Source organism: Perognathus longimembris, chromosome 4 (genome assembly GCF_023159225.1).
Source record: "Perognathus longimembris pacificus isolate PPM17 chromosome 4, ASM2315922v1, whole genome shotgun sequence".
Classification (NCBI taxonomy): domain Eukaryota; kingdom Metazoa; phylum Chordata; class Mammalia; order Rodentia; family Heteromyidae; genus Perognathus; species Perognathus longimembris.
In genome coordinates, this window is record NC_063164.1 from 44,905,292 (window position 1) to 44,929,105 (window position 23,814).

A 23,814-nucleotide genomic window follows, 5' to 3' on the forward strand; every position below is an offset into this window, starting at 1 on the left:
TAATGTTCACAGTTCATGCTAGTGATGAGTACCTCTAACCTGATCTCTTGGTCATTGCCACCCACATCAGAGCTACCCAGTGCCTAGAAATGAATTTGATGTAGTTGTTCTGAGTTGAAAGAATAAAAGTGAGGATATTGAAAAAGGCTTCTAATTTCTAGCTCGGCTCCTTCTTGCCTGCTCATGATCTACTAGCCATCTTCAAAGATCTGCGCTCTTACTCATTTTGTACCTCTTTGGTAGAGTAACACATTTTTATCCAAGACTTTCAGTGATTTCTTATTTATTCCGTTGAATTCAGAAAATCCAGAGCTAGAAGAGATTATTTTTGGGTTTTTTGTTGTTGTTGTTGTTGTTGTTGTTGTTGTTGTTGTTTTTGCCAATCCTGGGGCTCCACAGCGCCACTTCTGGCCGTTTTCTGTATATGTGGTGCTGGGGAATTGAACCCAGGGCTTCATGTATACAAGGTAAGCACTCTTTGCCACTAGGCCATATCCCCAGCCCCGCTAGAAGAGATTAAACAAGAATTTTCTCAAAAAATTGGCAAGTTGGAGGCAGATGATGTAAATAGTAGGACCCATGTGGACTTCCCCTATGCCTGAGCACATTTTGCAGTAAAGCTAAGGCATTAAGATATTATGGCTTCATGCATTTGGGCTAGTGATTTATGAAGTCACTTCCTGATTTAATAGAGTGCTAGAAAGGATTGTTGTTATGCCAACTAAAAAGAATCATAAAATGGTAATGAATGTTAAGAAACTTCATGAATATTTCATCTAAAGACAGGCTACCAGATTTATTTTAAGGTTAAAGAGCACATAGATCATAAATCATGATGGAGGCATAGTTGCTTGAAGTTCATAGTTGTTGAGAACTATTTACATTTTAGGCAAGACTTTCTGTAGCTATGATTCCAATCACATAGTAAAACCTAGATGGTAAAGAAAAAATGGTTTTGAAAAAGATCAGTTTAAAAGGATTTAGCAAATATTTCTAAGGAATATTGTTTAAAATAAAAATAGCTTCATGTAATTTTTTTTCATTGACCTTATGTATTCAAAACCGTAATCAATATTCAACAAAAAAGATTTCACAAAGCTATAATGGTATCATAAAATTGAATAATGAACATAATCATATTGTTTCCTCTATGACTTTCACGTTTACCTATTATTCATATTAAATCTTTCATATATCACCAATATTAAGGCAATGTCTCGCTCAGAAAAGTGTAGTGAACTTAAAATTCACTATTTATTTTTGTTGGATAGGTATATTTTATTTCTTCAATAAGACCTCAGAAAATCATCCTTCCCAATCCACACTAATGTATAGCAGTAAAATTAATTGATTATGAGATTTTCTGCTACCGTGGTCGCTAATTGAGAGCATACCCTTTAATTCCTTTAGATTAAATGTTGCTCTTTTCTTATTCACAAAGTGTAAGTAATGATATCTAAATGTGAAGACAAGATTTTTCCTAGGTTTTAAATATCTCTATCAGAGGAAGTTGAAATGTAAGCACTAACTCTGCTCAATCTGCCACTCCAGAGTATTTTCCATGTTTATCTTGTTCCATGTTCCTAAGTGATGGAGCCAAAGCAATCTCTATGCAGTAGAACATCCTTCTTTAAAAAGGGTTAGAAAAAGCAACAGCATGATGACAAGGGACATTGGAGTACACAAGAGGGAATATGTCCCAGAGTTCAGATGTCAAGGTGGTATCTTGAAGAAATCCACATCGAAGATCAAAGCCACCTAAATAATGAGTACTTATGGAAAAGTAAGCACAGACCAGGAGTTAAAACCAAGCCCTTCAAGCAGCTTAAAGTCTACCTCAGATAAATAGATTTTTTGGAAGGTCTTCACAGTAATACAACTAGATTCCCATTTAACTTTCTCTAACATTTTATCTCTTATTTGGTGGAGACATTTTTATGTACTTCTCATTTTTGTACTAAGATGAACATCAAGAATTATTTAGGTAGCTGTGACCTTAAATGTAAATTTCTTCAAGTTACCATCCTTGACATCTGAACTGTGGGGCATGGTCCCTGAAGGTATACTTCAGCTGCTCTGATATCTCTTGCTTTTAAATCCTGGGGTTAAGAAGTATGATAAGAAATGTACTCAATACCTTATATATGTAACTGTAACACCTCTGTACATCACCTAGAAAATAAAATTTTAAAAAGAATTTGATGTAAGTCAGCAAAGGATGGATTTTGAAAATAATTTTGTAAAAGGAATGAAGGAAAGATCAGGTTGTTTATGGAGAAAATACTGATTGTCATCAATGCTATTGAAAAATAGTAGTTAAAATAGTTATGCCTCTGTATAAACAAGTGAGCTGGAAACTTACTGAGAGAATTTCCTTATAAAAATAGAGCTATTACAAAGTTAGATTACAAGACATCTTTATGTGGTCTTAAAAATAATGTATAATAACAATTATCCTTCATTTAAATAAATAAAAGTAGTCTACCTTTTAAAGAAATCATTCAGAGCTGGGAATGTGGCTTAGTGGTAGAGTGCTTGCCTGGCATGCATGAAGCCCTGGGTTTGATTCCTCAGCACCACATAAAGAGAAAAAGCCATAAGTGGCGCTGTGGTTCAAGTGGGAGAGTGCTAGCCTTGAGCAAAAAGAAGCCAGGGACAGTGCTCAGGTCCCGAGTTCAAGCCTTAGGACTGGCAAAAATAAAAATAAAAATAAGGAAATAATTATCCTGAAGAGGTGAATCTCTGCATTTAGGCACCTATCCTTCTTACTAGCTAGAAAATATCACATTAAAATAATAATGAAGTTGATAAATATAGTGTACAAATCCCTACTTTTAGTCTTTTAACTACAATATATATTTAATCCTCACTTTGAAATCTGTATACTAAATACAACAAATGCTCCTATTTTAATGAGGAAGGAATGAGCCACAAAGTCACAGGACTTGCCCAGTCAGTGGATGGCAGAGCTAGGATTTACCAAGGGGTCCATTATACTCTGTCATAAGATACAGTAATAATTTGCACAGGTTTCACAGTAATAGTCAAATGGGATATATATTTTAAAACAAATTTCCTGTTTACCCTTGAATATTGTAGAATTCTTGTTTATAAGGAAGTTTACATTTAGAGGATAAAAAAACTCAAAATTTAATTTTCTGCTAAGCAAGTATGCTTTTTCAGATTTGACACTCAGAGCAATGTCTACTCTTCAGTCACTGACTATGAATGAAGATGTTTTATATCATGTTCTTATAGTAACACTCATATATGGAAAGTGCATTGGCCCAAGACATCACCTCTAAAGGAAAAATAATTTTTAAAAAAGAATTCCTTCACACAAAAAAATGTTATGCTGAATTAACATTATCCTAAACAGAGTTGTAGGAATGACATGAGATCTCACATCCTTCATACAAAATAGAGAGGAAATTTTTAATTCTTTCAGTGGAATGTTCCAGAGGAAAACATCCTACACAGATCACTGAAGAAAAAGGAATAAGACAGAAGGGTCCTTGGTATAGAGGGTCATTTGTTCAAAATGTCTGACCTGCTCTAGCCTAAAGAACAAAGATAGCACAGGATGACAAAAGGTTGCCAAGAGAAACAGATTTATAGTCAGAATTAGTTTTCCCTGCTTTCATTCATTTTGAATGAATACAAAGAATAATCTTGCTGCTATTACAAATGCAGCACACTGAGCCATTAAATTGACAGTGTGATCTATCCCACTTCACACTGCTTTATAAGCAAAATGTATCATTCTTGGGAGTTTTCTTCCTGGTTAAATAATTGTGAGAAATACATCTCTTGCCATTACTTTTATTGATAAAATAGAGCATGTCATCTTAATTCATTCTTCTCCTGTTCTATTTTATCATCTATCAAGTGCTGGGATTCTGATCACCTGGCATTCTGCTGTCAGATTGAAAACTGCTATCTACTCATCTGTTATTTTTCATGAAGCAAAGCTACAGTGTAACATCTGTTTTCTCACTGAGTCTTCACTAGAGACTTGGATTCCAGAAAGCAATAACCTTAGGGTTCCCTTAGAATCCCTCCAAGGCTTCTCTTATGCTAATGCTTGAAGTTATCTAACAGAATTAATGACCAAGTCCTACTTGTCTATTTTCACTAGTGAATCTAATTTTGAGTGTATGAGTTTAGTAGAGGAATGATAATGTTTGACTGGCTGGTGTTTTAGGCTAGTGATTACTTGTTTTAGAAAGGTGGGAGCTTTAACTCTATATATTAAATTTCATTTTCCTCTACTGATGTACAACTGTATTCATGGCTTCTTTTAATCTCAGAGCACATGGAACATCTGTTTTGTCTCACTCAGATATATTTTTTAAATTTCCTACTCCTAATAACAAAAGATAATGTATCACTTCTATGCTAGAATTGGCATCTGTTTGGATATTGTGTTTGTGTTTCTTGATGGGATTTGTTAGAAATTAATTTATCCACTTAACTGAAATTACTGAGAAGAGATAAAAAATGAATGCAAATCAGAAGCTTATTTTGGTCACAAAACAAATGAAAATTAGTAATTTAGGAAGTTTATAAATAGTTATTTTTATAATGAGTCAGACTTTATGCTATAGACAAACTGAGCTGATGTGTATATGGGAGTTTAAGCATATAAACATATACATACCAACAACTGAATATTTTAATATTTATTTTCAAAGTGTTAAGGACCAGAAGTGTTTTGAATTTTTTAAATTTTAGAATACTTATTAAATACAGTAAACCTGCCTTCTATTCAGCTTTAGTACATGTAGTTTTGAAGAAATTTTACTCACTAAAATAATAATAGTAATAATAAAAAAGGACATTTTGAGGATAAAAAATTTAAATTCCAATACACACTTATGCAGTCCAATTAGTGAGGAGAAGATCCCCATTGGGTGTTCTTCTTTCATATTGTGACCTGCGGGTTGTTTCTCTGCCCTGTGTGTGAAAAATTTGCCTCCCCAAATCAAACAGTGTCCCCCAAAAAATCAAGAACAAGTGCACATGCTTAATTGGAGTGATAGAGCAAACATTTTAGATTTGTTGAAGGGCAGTATGACTTTATCAGAGGTTGGGTAGTATTATGAGGACACAGAAGCAAGTATATGTGGTACAACACTGAATTCTACATAATAAACATACAAAGTTCTTCCTCAACAGCATCTCCTTGGAACCATACACCAATGAATATTGACAGTCTTCTGTATATAGTGTACTATCTCGGGAATGAGCCACAAGTCTAAACAAAAACTCACTTTGTTTCACATACACCTTATAATCTGAAGAATGTGGATGAGGGACCTTCAACTCATATACATACTCCTTATTTAGTCTTTTTTTTTCTTTACCAAATACATTATGCCACTGGATCTTTAAAATCAACAGCAGAAGCAATTAGTTATCTGTTATTTTCTTATCTATGGCTGTAAAACCAATGTAATTAAAATTTAAAAATTTGAAATCACGACCCATTAATTTTGCATGAGTCTTTCAACTGATAAGGTCAGATGAGAAGTTGTTTTTATCTAAGTAATTTTTGCTAGGTTGATTATTTAGCTGCATTAGTCTAAATAAGCCTAACTAGAAAATCCAAGAAAGACTTACTCATAAGACCAGTTCTTTGAAAATCTTCCAGTCAGCTGTTCCACATGCATCAAGAGAAAGTGGAAGGTGCAAACTCCCTTAGAGGACATTTATGGAATTAGTATAACATCACTGGAGTTACATTCTACTGGGAAAAGAAAGTAGAAAACAAGGATTGACTCAAGTTCAAGAAGAAAGGAAAGAAATTTTGCCTCTTGATTGATAAAACAATAAACATGGGAAAGAAAATAAATTAATATACATCTTTTGATATTATCTACCATGCATACCTAAATTTAAATTCAAAAGTCTATAATGTGGCCAGGGGAAAGGTACTGTTAATGTTAATCTAGATAGCAATAATTGGTTTTCCTAAAAACCTTAGCCTGTCTATATCCTAGGTAGTCTTATGTGCTTAAATATAAATAAATTAAAGTCTAGTAGAGTGGCTTAAGGGCAAGGACAAAGACAAGGCCTTGACTTTAATCCCCAATACCAAAAACAATTTATAAATTAATCTGTCTATGGTGTTATCTTGGATATTTGCTAATCTTTACATCAAAATCAAACCTCAAATTTCTAATTGTCTTTCCCTCACTGTGCTTCCAATTTTCATGCTTTCCTCATTAGCTTACATTTTCCACATGGATACCATTTGAAATCAAGTAGAAAATGAAAACTGAAAGCTAACATAATGTGTTTACACATATGATCCACTCCATCTAATCAAACCCAATCATCCATCCAGAAGAACAGCAGAGACCATGAAACTGGCTGAGAAGTTTCCAGGCAGTGCCTCCATCCATTCATCTCTGTCAGTCTCAGTCAGACAAAGCATCTCCATTTTCCAATTATCCACATCAATGGTTTTCCCACATTGACAAGAGTAACTATGAGATAACTTTACATTTAGCAGGAGTTTAAGAAATGTTCATCACAAAATACTCTTCAAGTAAATCAAAGACAGTTATCTCAGTTCTTTTGTTTGAAATATTTATTATGACTTCAATATATGCTAGATTGCAGAAATATAAAGGTAAATTATGTTCTTTTTAATGTTTCAAAGAGCTAAAAAAAGACATAAAATCCTGATACTTATAGGTATGTTTTAATATGAAGCTAAATGGCCTCTTGTCAAAGGTTCTAGTCATAGTTTTATTCACCAACTAAGATTAATCCAAATAAAAGTGCTAGATTAAAGATACAAGCATATTGAACAGTAAAGGGCTTCTAATTTTAGTAATAGCTTTTCTAAAAGTATGCAAATGACTGATTTAATGTACATAAAATTCACAGAGAAAATTCCTCTGTAATTAGTACAGACTGGGAAAAATCAGTTCCCACAAAAGAGAAGTGACATATTTTTGAGCATCAATTACCTACCAGCATGATGCTGGAGTATACAATGAATGAGAGGCAGAAAAGGCACAATTTCTCCTTCCACAGAGGTCCTGATAAGTGCATCTATCATCTACTGCTGACTTTAAGAGAAACATTTGTGAATCCTATGCGAGCACACAGTGAACTCCTTAATGCAAGGACAAGAGGTCAGGTAATGCCTCAATATAAAAGGATCAGCATAAATGGATTAAATGAAAGTGCTAGAGCAGGAGAGAAGAGCTTCCCAGGCAGAGGGATGTCTGTAGATACAAATTAGAGAAGATATTCTGTACTGGGAACTGGATATCCTTCAAGTGCATGGTAACCCTCCTGAGAAAACCAAGTGTGGAATGAGGTTTCAGCCTGAACAGGACTGATATTGAATCATGGGGAGTGGAACAGATTAATTAACACCCCAATTCTGAAGATTTCTATTTATAGATTGCATCTCATGTATTTTTAACATTTTCACATAAATGTGTATGTATTTGAGAATATAATACATATTTTCTAAATGGAGAAGAAAACACATCAACATGCCAACTAGATGATATTTTTCCTAGATTTTCTCCTTTGTATTTTCAAAATGACACATGATGTTATCCTCATATATGTTTAACAGAAGAAAACTTTACTTAAATGTAAACATCTTCAGATTATAACTGAAAAATGATAGATTCTCAAATCATTTAATATGCCTTCTATCTCTAAGGGACACATTCTATAAAAGTGTTTTTCTGACTTTTTAGATAATAAATGCTTTGAAATTGTAGGGTAAACCACATAAATTGAGCAATTTTTTATTAATTTTTTTTCTTTATTATCAAAGTGTGTTACAGAGGGGTTACAGATTCATATGTAAGGCAGTGAGTACATATCTTGTTCAACTTGTTACCTCCTCCCTCATTTCCCCTCTCCCCCTAAGAGTTGTGAAGTCGGTTTACACAAAATAGTTTTGTAATGGTTTGTAATTGCTTTTGGAATAGTTTGTCTTTTTGTCCTTTGTCTCTCAATTTTGATATTCCCTTTCCCTTCCCCAGTTCTAATACCCGCATAAACAGTATCCAGGGTACTCAGATGAGATATAGTGATAGCAGGGATACAACCACAGGAAGGGAATACAAGAGCAACAAAACTAAACAAAACCATCAAACAAACAGACAAGGAAAAAAAACAAAAGGTAAGGTTTCCTATGGCATGTTGAAAATAATTACAACAGAGGTATAACTCTTGTTTCTGTAACATGGAGTTCATTTCACTGAAGTAGATCTTTTATGAAAATGAAAAATGGCCCATGCCTGTAATAATAGCTGCCAAAAAACCCTAAGATCTAAGGATCCCAGTTCAAAGTCAGTAAGACAGAAAAGTCCCTGAATCTCTTATATCCAAGAAACCAGCAAAGAAAAGTAGGAAATGTGAACATATTTTAAGTAATAGAGCACCATCCTTGAGCAATATAGCAAGTGAGAGCTGGAGGCCTTGTGTTTCAAGCCCCACAAAAGAAAATTAGAAGTAGAAAATCATACATCAGTGTCCTTTGGTACCCACAGTATACCAACGATTGGTTCCAGATCCTTTAAAGACATTAATATCTGTAGATGCTCAAATCCTTTATATAAAATAGCATAGTATTTGTATAGAACTTCTGCATACATTAAACCATCTCTAAGTTACTTGTAGTCACCAATGCATTGTAAATAGTTTTTTATACTGTGTTATTCAGGGAATGGTGCCAAGACAAAACAATCTGTACATGTTCAGTACAGATAGTATTTTTCTTTCATATATTTATCTGTGATTGGTTCAATCTATGGATGGGAAAACTGAGGCTAGTGAGGGCCAGATATAGACATATTACCAATGTTCCCAAGTCTCAGAGCATAAATCTGAATTCCTATAAACATGTTCTTTTATGTGTTACATATATTACATATATAATATAGACATGATTTAAATCCAACATGATACAAATTACACTGAACACTCTCGGAATTTCCTGGCATTTGTTTAACTACGCAAAGTGCTTGCAAATTTCAACAAAACATAAATAGAAGGTAACCTTTTCCTGATTACCTCAGGCTTTTCTCCATTTTATATCCATTAATCACTCCACACAACGTATTCTCTATTCTTTATTCTATTCTTTGTACATTCAGATTATTAAACCCAAATCCACAACACCATTCCATGCTTCATAATTTAAGATGAGTAGATAGGAAAAACAAATTCATCTTTAACCTTGAATGAATGTTGAAGTCACAGATGACAAGCCCAGAATAAATGCATATAGTGATGACTGCAATAAAAATGGAAGGAGTAATAGGATATCCTCAAAAATTTGATAAAAATAAAAGGTGTTTTGTCCTTCCAGCTCCATCTTTCAGAACTGAGTTTATGCTGTTTTCTATAATTCTAGATATGAGAGTTAGCATGGAAAAGGAGAGAACTGGTTGTTTGGTCACCCACAAACCTTCATAGGCCCCTGACAGGTTCAGAAAAATCAAAATTCATAACTTAATTTGTTTACCTAAAGGAGGTTCTCATTGATTTTCAAATGTGAACTGTCTTCGAGGAAAGGTTTAAAAAATTCTAACATGCCTGAATTATTAATTATCAGTTTGCAGCCGAAGTCATCACTTGGCAAAACAATTTACTTTTCAAAGATTGTTGTAACAAGTCTTGGGCACAGCTAGAGCAAACATTTGTGTTTGTATTAAGTCTGGCTATTGCCACATATGCTCACTGTGACTCTAGGAACAGAGCCATCAGAGAGAAAGGAAGGCCAGCAGTCATTCACATTGTGCTGATAACAGCAATTTAGAGTGGTAGGCTAGCTGTGTCAAAAGGAACACTAATATTAATATTTATAACTTGCCTTTCTTCTGCCTTAAATCTACTCGAGACACTGTCATATTTATCTTCAGGCTATTCTTATAAGGAACACAGGTGCCAATTTTCAAAAACCAAGTTAGAAGGTTTCAATAACTCTAACTGTTAGTGTATTCTAGTTGCAAGGAAGAAAAATACTATCCATACTTCAAGTTTTCTGGCTGACATTCCCTGATTGGGTGAGGAAAGGCATTCTAATATGTATTTCTGCACAGCTGCCTCACCAAATCAAAAGTGTGACCTACAAATTGAAGAGAGGAAGAAAGCCTGACCAAATCTGAAGAAATTCATTGGATCTGCAATAATGTTCCACTGTCATTTTCTCCCATAATTGAACACCTTATGCATTCTTTGAAAGTACAGCTCTCAACGACTGCATGGTAATCAGGGAGGCTAGAGAGCTGGGGCTCATCTCATCTCTGCTATTTCCCTGACCCAACACAGATTGTCACCCATTTCACAAAGAAGGGGTCATGCTTACTTTTACTGATAAAGTCTAATATATATAATATTATATAAATCATATATATAACATTCTACTCAATGAATATTTGTGTGTGTGTCTATGTGTTGTGTGTGTCTGTCCATGCACATGCATTAGGGCTTGAACTCAGAGTCTCAGCACCATTCTTGAACTTCTTGCTTTTTGATGGTTAATTGGAGATAAGAGTCTTATGGACTCTACTACTTGGGATGGCTTTGAACCCTAGTCCTCATAGCTCAGCCACTCAAGTAGCTAGGATTACAGCCATGAGCCACTGGTGCCCAACTACAATGAATATTTCATAACACTTAAAATTCCATTCTCTACAGGTTACCTATGCATAGCATACTTGCTTGTATATCATTTTTAGAAATTGAAAAGCAAAGGCTCTGGGGTTTCTCATGCCTTCGCATCTTTTCCTCCCTTCTTTCCTCTCTAAATCAAATACATGGGATCCCTTGTAAAAATTCTTTGGGACAATCTCCAAGAACAGCCATCTTTTATATTAATATCCTGGCTTGCCTTTAAGTAACAGAGCAGGCTCAGGCTCCACAGAAAACAAATTCAGGTGTTTTCTGATTTTTACAAGAGGGTTGTTTGTAGCTAGATAACAGAGTCTAGAAATCATAAACCAATGAAATAACTATTCCAAGTAACAGATCAATGAGAAATGTGCAATGTGTGATTCTAATTTTCCTGAGCTTCAGAATCACCTGTCACTGTGAAATATGCCTTTTCCCAGAGCCTCACTCCACTCTCAAATGCAGTGTATTTTCAAGTAGCACCAATGCAGTTTTGAAACAATAGATCTGTGAACCATATTTCAAGAAATTCAGATCAAGAGTACAAATTCTACTCTTAAAGAAATTCAGTAATAGTCAATTAAAATGGTTGTTTTATAATGACCTATCACCAATACGTAGCAGAATATAGCACAAATAACAAGATAAATACTGTTTCACCATTACATTTCATCTGATTACGAAAATATAAGTGATAGGGTAGGCCATATATTCACCCTTATATTTATATTGCTGTGCAACCTTGAGAGTTAACTTCTCTGTGTCCCATCTGTGAAAGAAAAAGATGATGAATCGAGACTGATGCTGGCTACTGTGAGTGTTATGCTAGATATTTTACATAGAATCTAGGAGAATGCCTGGCTACATAAATGCTAATAGCACTAGTAATGGTAAAGCAGACATGGTGATAATAAATTCTGATTGCCCTTAAATTTCTCAACAAATTATTATTTTTTATTTTAGCAGGATAAGATCTCTCTCTTTTACTCTTGGTGGCATGGAACTCCTGCCTCAAGCCACCCTTCTGCCTCAGCCTCCCAAGTATCTTGGGCTACCAGCAGCTCTAAAGCTGGCTCAAAACTCCTATGAAATTAGGTGTTCTGCTTTGATCATCTCTGGCATTTTCCTATTAATTCCTTATTCATCTACAATCAAGATATAGCCTTCAGTTTTATTCTATGATGTATTTCATGTGTTTCTTTCATCCTTTACATAATTGATGTCTTTACATCATTCAGCAATCATACCCCATGTACTTCTTCATTTAAAAAATCTTTATATACTTATTTTAATTTAATCCTCACAATTCTTTTGGCACAATGAATGAAATCTAAAGATGTTTTCCTCCAGATCCAGGCCAATAAATGAAGAGCCAGAAGTTAATCCTCCAGGTTTTACCACTAAAGATCTCTTCTCTGTATTTACAAGACAGTCTATTAGAATTGACTTTTTATAAATTTTATGTAAATCTAGCATTGGGTTTGTAACTCCTATCTTTTTTTTACCATGTAAATACTAGGAATATAAGCTTAGAATCATGACAGAAAAAAATGATGATGGAACACAAGACCAAATAGATCTTGTCCTGTTTGGCTAATAGAATACGCAGTCTCTTATAAATGTTTCAGAAATAAGAAAGACTTTTTTTGTTATTGTGAGATAAACTTTTCCACATATAAGAGAGTGCATTTGTCCTTACAAGTACATCTGCTTATACACAAGGAAATTTGAAAAGCCAGTAAGCACATCCAACTATCTTTGACAGAAAAATTATATAACGTTGACATCTTGCATACAAATTCAAATGTTTAATGCCAAGGCAATTGTATTTGAATTTCATATATTTGAAGAGATGAATACTTTGTGTTCACAGATCCTTTTTATGTTTCAGAGAATAAAATGTCTCACAAATCTATCCTCATACCTTAATTCTTACAAAAAAAAAAGATTGCTAGTAAAGATAAAGGCTTCAGTTTTGTCTCAGAAGTTAGACAGCAAAAGCTTTCATCTCATTACAAACTATTATCAAATATTTCAAGGCACTTTCAAAATATAGGGCTCTAGCTGGGATAAAGGAAGAAATGTGAAGGTATGCATGAATCCTATCTGAAAAGAATTCATAGCTCCCAAAGTGAAATAATACACACAAACACACACATGCATGCACACACACTAAACTAAACTTAAATATAAAAGATAATTAATATGAAATGCATAATGTAGATAACAATAATAAAAATGTGTAGGCTTTAAAATCATCCAACATAAAAATGGAAATGAACTGGAATTTGGCTTGGGTAATATCTACTTGGTGATTGCTTGTGCACATAGTAATGCACAGATTAATATGCACATATTTTCCGCCCTTATTCAAGAAACATTAATGATAACTCTGACAAAGACTTATTTTACACAGAAATGCACAAATTAAATTAAAACTCCCTTGTATAATTTTTGACAATAATGAATCAATGTCAGATGTCAGTTATTCATGTCTGTAATTCTAGGAAATTGGAAGGCTAAGATTGAAGGATCTCCATTTGAGATAAGACCGGAAAGAACAGTTCTCAAGATAGTTTCCAAACTAGTAGCTGGGTCTATTGCTCATAGCTTGTCATTCCAGCAACAAACAGGAGCCTAAAGTAGGAGATGAGCTCCCAGGAGCATACCTAGGCAGGAAGCAAAAGTCTATGCAAAAAATTGCATTCAAAAAGAAAGGGCTGGAGGCACAGCTCAGAAGGAGAGCATTTGCTTAGCAACTAAAAAGCCCTGAGAGTAAAGCCTAGGACCACCAAAAGAAAGAAGAAAAGTTGATATAATTCTAAAGTACTCACATAGTGTTTCTTCTTTTGAAGTTCACTATTCTGTTTATTGGTGTGGGTTTTTTTTTTTTTTTTGTATTGAAGTGGCATGATTAGTTATCCTAAGTACAATATAACATCACATGTTTCTAATAACAAAATAAAGTAATATGAGGGCTGGGAATATGGCCTAGTGGTAAAGTGCTTGCTTCGTATACATGAAGCCCTGGGTTCGATTCCTCAGCACCACATATATAGAAAAAGCCAGATGTGGTGCTGTGGCTCAAGAGGTAGAGTGCTAGCCTTGAGCAAAAAGAATCCAGGGTCAGTGCTCAAGCCCTGAGTTCAATCCCCAGGACTGGCAAAAAAACAAAAACAAAACAACAAAATAAAGTAATACAAAATCTGATTTCCAACTATGTCAATATGACTGAACACGTTACTTAATCATAGTGGGTTTTCCCCTCTTTGCTGTTGAATGTGTTCAATTCTGCACACCTTACATGATTCCAGTGGTGGTTAAATACAGTGATTAGGTAACCATGTATCTCAGTACTTCAGCCCAAGGATCTGCCCCATGGTGGTAGCAAGGATCATTGACCTACTGGGGTGCTCTGTGTTAAAAACTAAGTTTTATATTTTACATGTCAAGATTTTATGACACTGTTTAACTTTACCATGAAGATAAAATTACAAAGTGTGTAAATATAAGAGGTGAGAGAAAGGCAAGACCTATGCAAATTTTCCAGATGATAAGTAAAAGTGTGATGATACCATTAATAAAAATGAAGACCAGGATGCAGAAGATTGAGAGAACTGACCAATGCTGACTGCTCTTTAAAAAAAGAAAGATATCATTCTCCCTTAGCTCCATGCATTATCCACATATCTTCCAGATATTTAGAAAGATAAAGAATACTAATGCCCATTTTCATCTGAGTCTACATAAAGCATGGGGGGGAGGGATAGGGGGAAAAGGAGAGAGGAGGTGGTAACAAGTTGGATAAGAAACGTACTAATTGCTGTGACTAACCTAAATTTGTGCTAATGATTCCCTAGGAGGGAAACCACAGAGTCCATGTTTCTTTGTGTCTGGCTCACTTCATTTAGAATAATTTTTTTCCAAGTCCTTCCATTTCCTTACAAATGGGGAAATGTCGTTCTTTCTGATAGAGGCATAAAATTCCATTGTGTATATGTACCATATTTTCCTGATCCATTCATCTACTGAGGAGCATCTGGGTTGGTTCCATATTTTAGCAATGACAAATTGTGCTGCGATGAACATTGTTGTGCTGGTGGCTTTAATGTGGTCTTGTTTGTAATCTTTTGGGTAGATGCCCAAAAGTGGGGCCACTGGGTCATAGGGGAGCTCTATGTTTAGCCTTCTAAGGAATCTCTATACCGCTTTCCAGAGTGATTGAACAAGTTTACATTCCCACCAACAATGAAGTAGGGTTCCTTCCCTTTTGGCCACATCTCCCCCAACATTTGTTATTGTTAGTTTTCCTGATAATGGACATTCTCATTGGGGTGAGGTGGAATCTCAATGTTGTTTTGATTTGCATTTCTTTTATGGCCAGTGATATAGAGCACTTTTTCATGTCTCTTGGCCATTCTCATTTCCTCTTCAGAGAAGTCTCTTTTTAAGTCTTTAGCCCACTTGATGAGGGGACTTGCCATGTGAAACTATAGCTTCTTTGTTGATGATCCTCTTGTATCCCCTTCATGTGGTTGTCCCCACACTATCACTGTATCTCATCTGAGTACCCTGGATACTGTATATGCTGGTATTAGAACTAGGGAAGTGAAAGGGAATATCAAAATTGAGAGACAATGGATGAAAAGACAAATGACTCCAAAAGCAATACTTGCAAAACTATTTTGTGTAAACCAACTGAACAACTCATAGGGGAAGAGGGAAAGGGGGAGGGGGAGAGGGGAAATGAGGAGGTAAGAAATAATACAGGAAATGTACCCACTGCCTTACTATGAAACTGTTCATCTCTTTGATAATAAATAAGTAATTATTTTTTTAAAAAGAAATGTACTCACTGCCTCACTTATGAAACAATAAAGGGAAAAAAAGCAAAAGAAAACTCTCTGTGAGTAGACTCTCAGTATTCATCAAAATACTTAATATATTTTCCTTCCCAGATGATAAGGCCAATGTTGTGAAAGTATTGAAAATGTGGAGCTACTTTGAAGCATCTCTTTCACTGCTTTAGTAGGGAAAATACTCACTGTTTGTTTCTAAACCTTAGTAACACGTTAAGGAAACAAGTGGGTTAACAATGTCCCTGAATGATGGACAATGTCCCTCAAAATCCCTGCAACATCCCATGGGAGGCTGGTTAACTCTGCTGACCCTGGCTGTCCATAGAAAATAAAGGCAAATCTTATCCGAGACTGTGGAATCCTGGGAAAGAGAGCAAACTTAAGACTGCTTTTTCTTAGTCTTTATTTCTCATACTATATAATAAGTACTGTAGTTTTCTCTGCTTTTCAGCTTCCATGAGAAAAAATAATACATACAGAACTTTCTAGCTGTAGAGATCTTCTGGTTAAATTACTGAAGCTGATTTGGAAGTGGCATCTTTATCAGAACTCTTCCACAATGATAAATAAAGTATAATCACAATCTTCCTGGAACATGATAAAAATATGGGATGTTTATACTTACTCCTTCAGTAAGTGAAAAATATTCCTTGAAAATAAAACTCTTCAGCAAAATTCTGTAACTATGATGTAGAGAGTTCTTAAGTTGTTTTGTTTGTTCATTGTTGTTTGTTTTCCCTGAAGCCTCACTACATAGCAAGACTGGCCTCACACTTCTGATCCTTCTGCCTCAACCTTCCCAGTTTTGGTATTACAAACAGGCTCCACTGCTGTCAACCTCTTTCCCATTTTTATTTAACACTCACCAATAGTCCTTTTTGGATACAGAGATTATAAAAGCAAAATCAGTCTATAATCCCATAGCACATTTGAAATTCTATGACATTAAAACCAAAAGAAAAATCTGCATGGTGTGTGTAAAAGGTAAGCAATTTTGTGCACTATAAAAAGGTGTAACATGGAAAGTCCCCACTCCATCTCCAGTACAAACCTACTTTGTTAAACAATCTTCAAGAAATTAATTGAATTAGTATACAAATTTCAAAACTTTACACAAAGAAATTATGCAAAATGACCACTCTTTGTCTTTTATTTTGCTCAATATTTCTTGGAGTGCAGGGCCTTATTACCTCCTGTGTAGTCCCCTTTCACCCTCACGCTTAAGCCACCCATCCCGTGCAAGTGGCAAAGCTGGAGTGAGGTCTGTGTGATAGCCTTGGGGTGTGCATAGTCGCAAGACGGCCCTCCTCCCCTCGCACACTTAAAGAACAACACGGAACACGCACAGGCATCTCGGGGAAGACTGGGAATTCCACCAGTTTTACTCAGGGGAGGGGTTTATATGCCAGTAATGGTGGCAGGAAGAGGAGGGACTAACTGGATACTAGCAGTAGGCTGATGAGCTGTCCATCACAGTGATGTCAGGAAACTTCCCCCAGAGGCAGAGATTACAGCCTACAGAACCGCCCCCTTGGGCTCTGCTCCACACCATTATGATATCCATGTGCTCCGAGCCAGATGGGAGGCGGGGCTGAGAAAAGGTAGGAGTGGTAACAGCTATGCAGCCCCAAGGCGGGAAAAGAGGCAGGCCTCTTGGGACTGCCCCTTAAAGGTATAGCCAGATCCCAACATTGGAATGCTTTCTTAGTAAGTAAATACAAACCTATTTCCTTTCTTATAAAAAGCCACAAACAGGGTTGGGAGTGTGGTTCAAGAGCTAGAGCTCCTGTCTAGCAAACTTGAGGCCTTGAATTCAAATCCTAGTACTGTCGATAAATGAATACCTAAATAAAATTGTGTTGTTATTTTTATAAAAAAGCCATGAGCCAAAAATAGTTCATCATGTGTATGTTTAGGCAATGTACAGTTATAGGTTTGTTCCATTTTTATCTTATAAACAATGTTGCTAGAAACACATACGTTTTGTGAATATCTATAGAAAAAGAAACTCCAATGAGTGGAACTATAAAGTTGATGTGGCTTTAAAGTTTTCATAAATACTTCATGGATGTTTCATAGAAATTACTAGATTGACTTCCAAAAGATAAAAATCAGTTAATACTTATAATATCTAAATGGGAAAGTGCCAGTTACCAAGTTTTCAATGTTACCAGTTGGCATAGATTGAGTACTGCTTCCTGCAAATGATGTTGAAGTTCTAACAACTTCTATTCTTCTTATATGCCCATTTTTACTTCTAATAGATTCTATTTTATATTTATGAGCATTTCTACTACAAGAAATAATATTTCTAAATATCCAGAGGTATGTATTATGAAAAATGGACTTAGGTATCAACTGGGAAGTTGTCTCTCCCCACATCTTCAAAAAAATAGGATTTTAGTTGAATTTGTAATTCTATAAAATAATATGAAGGAATTGGTAGTTTTACAAAACTGATTATTCTTATTAAAGAGAAAAGTATTCCTATCTATGCAAAAGTCTTTTCAAATTTGTTGTTTAATATTTTTTTAATTTTATTGTCAAGTTGATGTACAGAGAGGTTACAGTTATATATGTAAGATAGTGAGTACATTTCTTGTCAAACTTGTTACCTCCTCCTTCGTATTCCTCCCATCTTCCCTCCTCCCCAATCTCCTCCTCTCCCCCAAGTTGTACAGTTGGTTTAGTACATACCGTCTTGTAAGTATTGCTGTCACTTTGGTTTGTCTTTTACCCTTTGTCTCACCATTTTGATGTTCCCCTTCTCTTCCCTGATTCAGACAACATATCCAGGGTACTAAAATCAAATACAGTGACAACAGGAGCTAAAACATAGGGAAGATAAACAAAAGAAAAAAGAAATAATTTCACATAGTACATTAGAAATACCAACAACAATGGTAAACTGCTTATTTCCATAACTTGGAATTTATTTCACTTAGCTCCAACTTATGTTATTATATATACACAGCTATTGAGCTATTGTGATCATCTGGTAGGATTATCCTAAACACATAGTAATTAGTGCCAATTAGGGAAACCATAGAGTCTATGTTTCTTTGAATATGGCTCATTTCACTTAGTATGATTTTTTCCAAGTTTTTCCATTTTCTTATGAATGGGGCAATGTCATTCTTTCTGGTAGAAGCATAGAGTTCCATTGTGTACATATACCACAATTTCTTGGTCCATTAATCAATTGAGGGGCATCTGGGTTGGTTCCATATTTTAGCTATGGTAAATAGTGCTGCAATGAACATGGCTGTGCTGGAAGCTTTATATTTTTAATGTGCAGTCCTACTTCTTAGATTTATATCCGGGTATTTTGTGAGTGTTTTAAAATGACAGCATAAGAAGATCTTATTATGTAGTATGGGTCAATATAGTTCAATCCCATGTCTTAATTCTTGCATTGCATAAATATTTCATATTTGACAAATTGAAAATCGTGACAACTCTGTGTCAAACAAGTCTGCTTCTTCTATTTTTCCATTTTTCATATACTTTAGCAATATTACAGAAAAAAATATGTGTTTGCTGTTTTTCTGTTTTGGATCATGGGAATTGAAGCTGGGGCCTCACACATGTGAAGTGTGTACTAGTATTCTTTTAATGAAGGTATGTATGTTGCTTCTTTACACACTTATAAGCACAATAGAATGTAAATATAAGTCAATATGCACTGTAAAATAAAAACTTGGGTGTTTCTCACCTTCCTGTAGTATCTTTTTTATTGCACAAATTTGGGAACTGAATAGAAAGTAACTCTGATATACTCTTTGGGAATTTTGCTGTTTCGTTTGTTGTTTGTGTTTTGGTGGTACTAGGGCTTGAATTTAGGGCTCCATGCTTGCTAGACAGGAATTGAGCTGCAACTCTAGCTCATTTTGCTCTGGTTATTTTTGTGTTGGTTTAATTTTCTTAGACTGATTGTAGACATACTTCTACATCCAGCTTTTCCTGTTGAGATGTGGTTATTTACAAACTATTTTGCCTGGACCAGCTTTACATCATGATCCTTCTGATTTCATCTTCCAATATATCTTGGGTGAAAGATATATACCACTGCACCCAATTATTGGTTGACATGGGAGATCTCACAAAACCTTTCTCTAGCTATCCTCAAATCATGATTTTGCTGTCTCTGTCTCCTAAGTAGATAGATTTACAGGCCTGAGTCAACCAGTGCTCAATCTGTATTTTCTTAATAATATTTAATTGAAACATTACTGATTCAGATACACCAGTTGTACAAGTGATTATTTTTATTTTCTCACCTAATTGCACTGCTATAAAACACAAAATAATATTGCGGATATAAATTTATTCCTGTTTTACTGGAATAAATTTTACTGGAATTTACTTACTGTCTTACTAGATGAACCACAGTACTTGAGACACAATTGTACAACTTTAAAATTAATATTAAAATGTGTATCTCAAATATTTGTTGTAAGAATTACAGCTTATGCTGCATACAACAGAATTGGCTGATGGAAAATATTTTATAAATATTATATAATTTATTTCTCTATTGAAACTTTAGGCATGTAGAAAATTTTGGTATATATTGAAAGATAACTACTCTTTAGTTCACCAAAATTATTTGTACATGCCAAAAAGGTATTAAGAAAAGCCTAACGTACTTACTGGATTTCTCATAAAAGCAAAAGATAATTTTTAAAAAAAAGTCTGAAACTGCCACTTTCACAAAAACTTTGGTGCGTGCATGTGTGCATGCTCCTTTGCTGATAGGGGTCAAGTGAATGCTCTTCTGAGCCACATCTCACATACCCAAAGACTTCCTTATCTCTGCTTTTTAAAGCCAGGATCTGTGGCTCATGCCTATAATACTAGTGATTTAGTATGCTGAGATCTGAGGATCCAGGTTTAAAGCAACTCAGGCAGAAAAATCCAAAATTCTTGAAACATGTATTGTCAATTAACCAGCAGAAAGTGGAGCTGTGGCTCAAATGGTAGAACACCATTCTTTTTTTTTTGTTCACCAATCCATGCTATATTATTAGAGAGAAACAGTACATTAGGAGAAAATTACATGTCTAACATTAATCTTTTTTTTTATTTGTTATATCGTCCCTCATTCCCCCCTTCCTCTTCGCCCTTTCCCTTTCCACCCATGAGGTGTTCAGTTCACTTACACCAAACAGTTTTGCAAGTATTGCTTTTGTAATTATTTGTCTTTTTTTACCCTGTGTCTCTCAATTTTAGTATTCCCTTTCAATTTCCTAGTTCTAATACCAGTATACACAGTTTCCAATATACTCAGATAAGATTACAAAGATAGTGAAGATACAACCACAGGAAGGTAATAGAAGAACATCATCAATAGTAGAAGCTACGGATACACATGGGACGTTGAAAGTAGTTATGACTGTGATATAACAATCGTTTCCATAACATGGAGTTCATTTCACTTAGCATCATCTTATGTGATCATAAGGGTATAGCTATTGGGCTCTTGTGATCCTCTACTGTGACTTGCCTAAACCTGTACTAATTATTCCCAATAAGGGAGACCATAGAGTCCATGTTTCTTTGGGTCTGGCTCACTTCACTTAGTATAATTTTTTCCAAATCCTTCCATTTCCTTACAAAAGGGGCAATGTCATTCTTTCTGATAGAGGCATAAAATTCCATTGTGTATATATACCACATTTTCCAGATCCATCCGTCTACTGAGGGGCATCTGCGTTGGTTCCAGATTCTAGCTATGACAAATTGCACTGCGATGAACATTGTTGTGCTGGTGGCTTTACTGTGATTTTCTTTTGTGTAGTTTTTTGGATAGCTACCCAAAAGTGGGGTTGCTGGGTCATAGGGGAGTTCTATATTTAGCCTTCTGAGGAATCTCCATACTGCTTGCCAGAGTGGTTGAACCAGTTTACATTCCCACCAACAATGAAGTAGGATTCCCTTTTGGCCACATCCCCTCCAACAATTGTTAATGTTAATTTTCTTGATATATGACATTCTTACTGGGGTGAGATGGAAACTATGTGTTGTTTCATTTGCACTTCTTTTATGGCCAAGGATGTAGAGCACTTTTTCATATGTCTCTTGGCCATTCTCATTTCCTCATCAGAGAAGTCTCTTTGTAAGTCTTTAGCCCACTTGATGAGGGAGCTATTGGCTCTTTGCATTTTTGTTTTGGAGGAAGGTAATTTTTTTAGTTCTACACATATTTTAGATATGAGGCCTTTGTCCATTGAATGGCCGGTAAACATCTTCTCCCAATCTGTGGGCTTTCTGTTTATCTTGCGAGCTATGTCCTTTGCCGTGCAGAAGCTCTGCAGTTTGAAGCAGTCCCATTTGTACAATCTTTCTTTGATTTGTAGCCTTTCTAGGTCTTTGTTAAGGAAGTTCCATCCTGCGCCAAGGAGCCCAAGTGTTTCTTGTACTCCTTCCTTTAGTGTTTTCAGGGTGTGTGTGTTGATTTCGAGGTCTTTGCTCCATTTGGAATTGATTTTGGCGCAGGGTGATATATAAGGATCTAGTTTTAGTTTGTTACATGTGTTGAACAGTTTTGCCAGCACCATTTGTTAAAGAGCCTATCTTTCTTCTAAACTATTGTTTTAGCTCCTTTATCAAAGATTAAGTAGGCATAGTTCTGTGGGTTCATTTCTGGGTCTTCAATTCTGTTCCATTGGTCTTCAGGCCTGTTCTGGTGCCAATACCAAGCTGTTTTTATTACTATAGCTTTATAATACAGCTTGAAGTTGGGTATTGTAATTCCTCCAGCACTGTTCTTTCTGCTTAGGATTGTTTTTGCTATTCTAGGTCTTTTATTGTTCCATAAGAATTTTTGGATTGCTTCCTCTATTTCATTAAAAAATGGTGTTGGTATATTAATGGGTATTGCATTAAATTTGTAGATAGCTTTTGACAATATTGCCATTTTGATTATATTAATCCTCCCAATCCAGGAGCATGGGAAGTTTTTCCATTTCCTTAGTTCTGACTAAATTTCATTTTTCAAGCTTTTAAAGTTCTCATCAAAGAGGTCTTTCACTTCTTCGGTTAAGTTTATTCCTAGGTATTTTATGTTTTTGGTGGCTATTGCAAAAAAAGTTGCTTTCCTGATTTCAGCCTTGGTCTTCGGGTCATTAGCATATAGATTTTTGAGGGTTTATTTTATATCCTGCAACTTTGCCAAAGTTTTGGATCAGCTCTAGTAGCTAGGGGGTAGAGTCTATGGGGTTCTTTAGGTATAGGATCTTGTCATCTGCGAAGAGAGAAAGTTTAACTTCATCTTTTCCTATTTGGATCCCCTTTATATTTTCTTCTTGCCTAATTGCTCTGGCTAGGAATTCTAGCACTATGTTGAAGAGCAGAGAAGAGAGTGGGCATCTCTGTCTTGTTCCTGATTTTAAAGGGAATGGCTTTAGTTCTTCACCATTTAGAGTTACGCTTGCTGTTTGTTTGTCAGGAACTGCCTTTATTATATTTAGAAATGTTCCCTGGAATCCCAGTTTTTCCAGGGCTTTTAGCATAAATGGGTGCTGGATTTTGTCGAACGCTTTTTCCGCATCCAGAGATAAAACCATGTGGTTCTTTACCTTGCTCCGGTTGATGTGGTGGATTACATTAATTGACTTGTGTATATTAAACTAACTTTGCATCCCTGGGATGAATCCAGTTTGATCGTGGTGTATGATTTTTTTGATGACCTGTTGAACTTGATTGGCCAGAATTTTTTAATCTATGTTCATCAGGGAAATCGGTGTATAGTTCTCTTTCCATGATGAGTCTCTGCCTGGTTTTGGGATGAGGGTTATACTGGTTTCATAGAGTGTGTCTGGTAGTGAACGTTCTCTTTCAAATTCATTGAAGAGTTTGAGCAATATTGGTGTGAGTTCTGTTTTGAAGGCCTTGTAGAATTCTGCTGTGAATCCGTCTGGACCTGGGCTTTTCTTGGATGGGAGATCACTTATTGCTGTTTCTAATTCAATGTTCGATATGGGTCTGTATAGAACATTTAAATCTTCATGGTTGAGTTTGGGGATAAGAATTTTTTCTAGCAAATCATCTGTTTCTTCCAAGTTCTCGAATTTGTTGGCATAAAGGTTTGCAAAATAGTCCCTTATTGTGTTCTGAATTTTGGTTGTTTCTGTGGTGTTATTACCTGTTTCATCTCTTATCTTTTTTATTTGAGTGTGCTGCCTTCGTTTTTTGGTCAGGTTTGCCAGGGGTCTGTCTATCTTCTTGATTTTTCAAAGAAACAACTCTTTGTTTTGTTGATTCTTTCTATGGTTTTTTTCGTCTCTAATTGATTTAA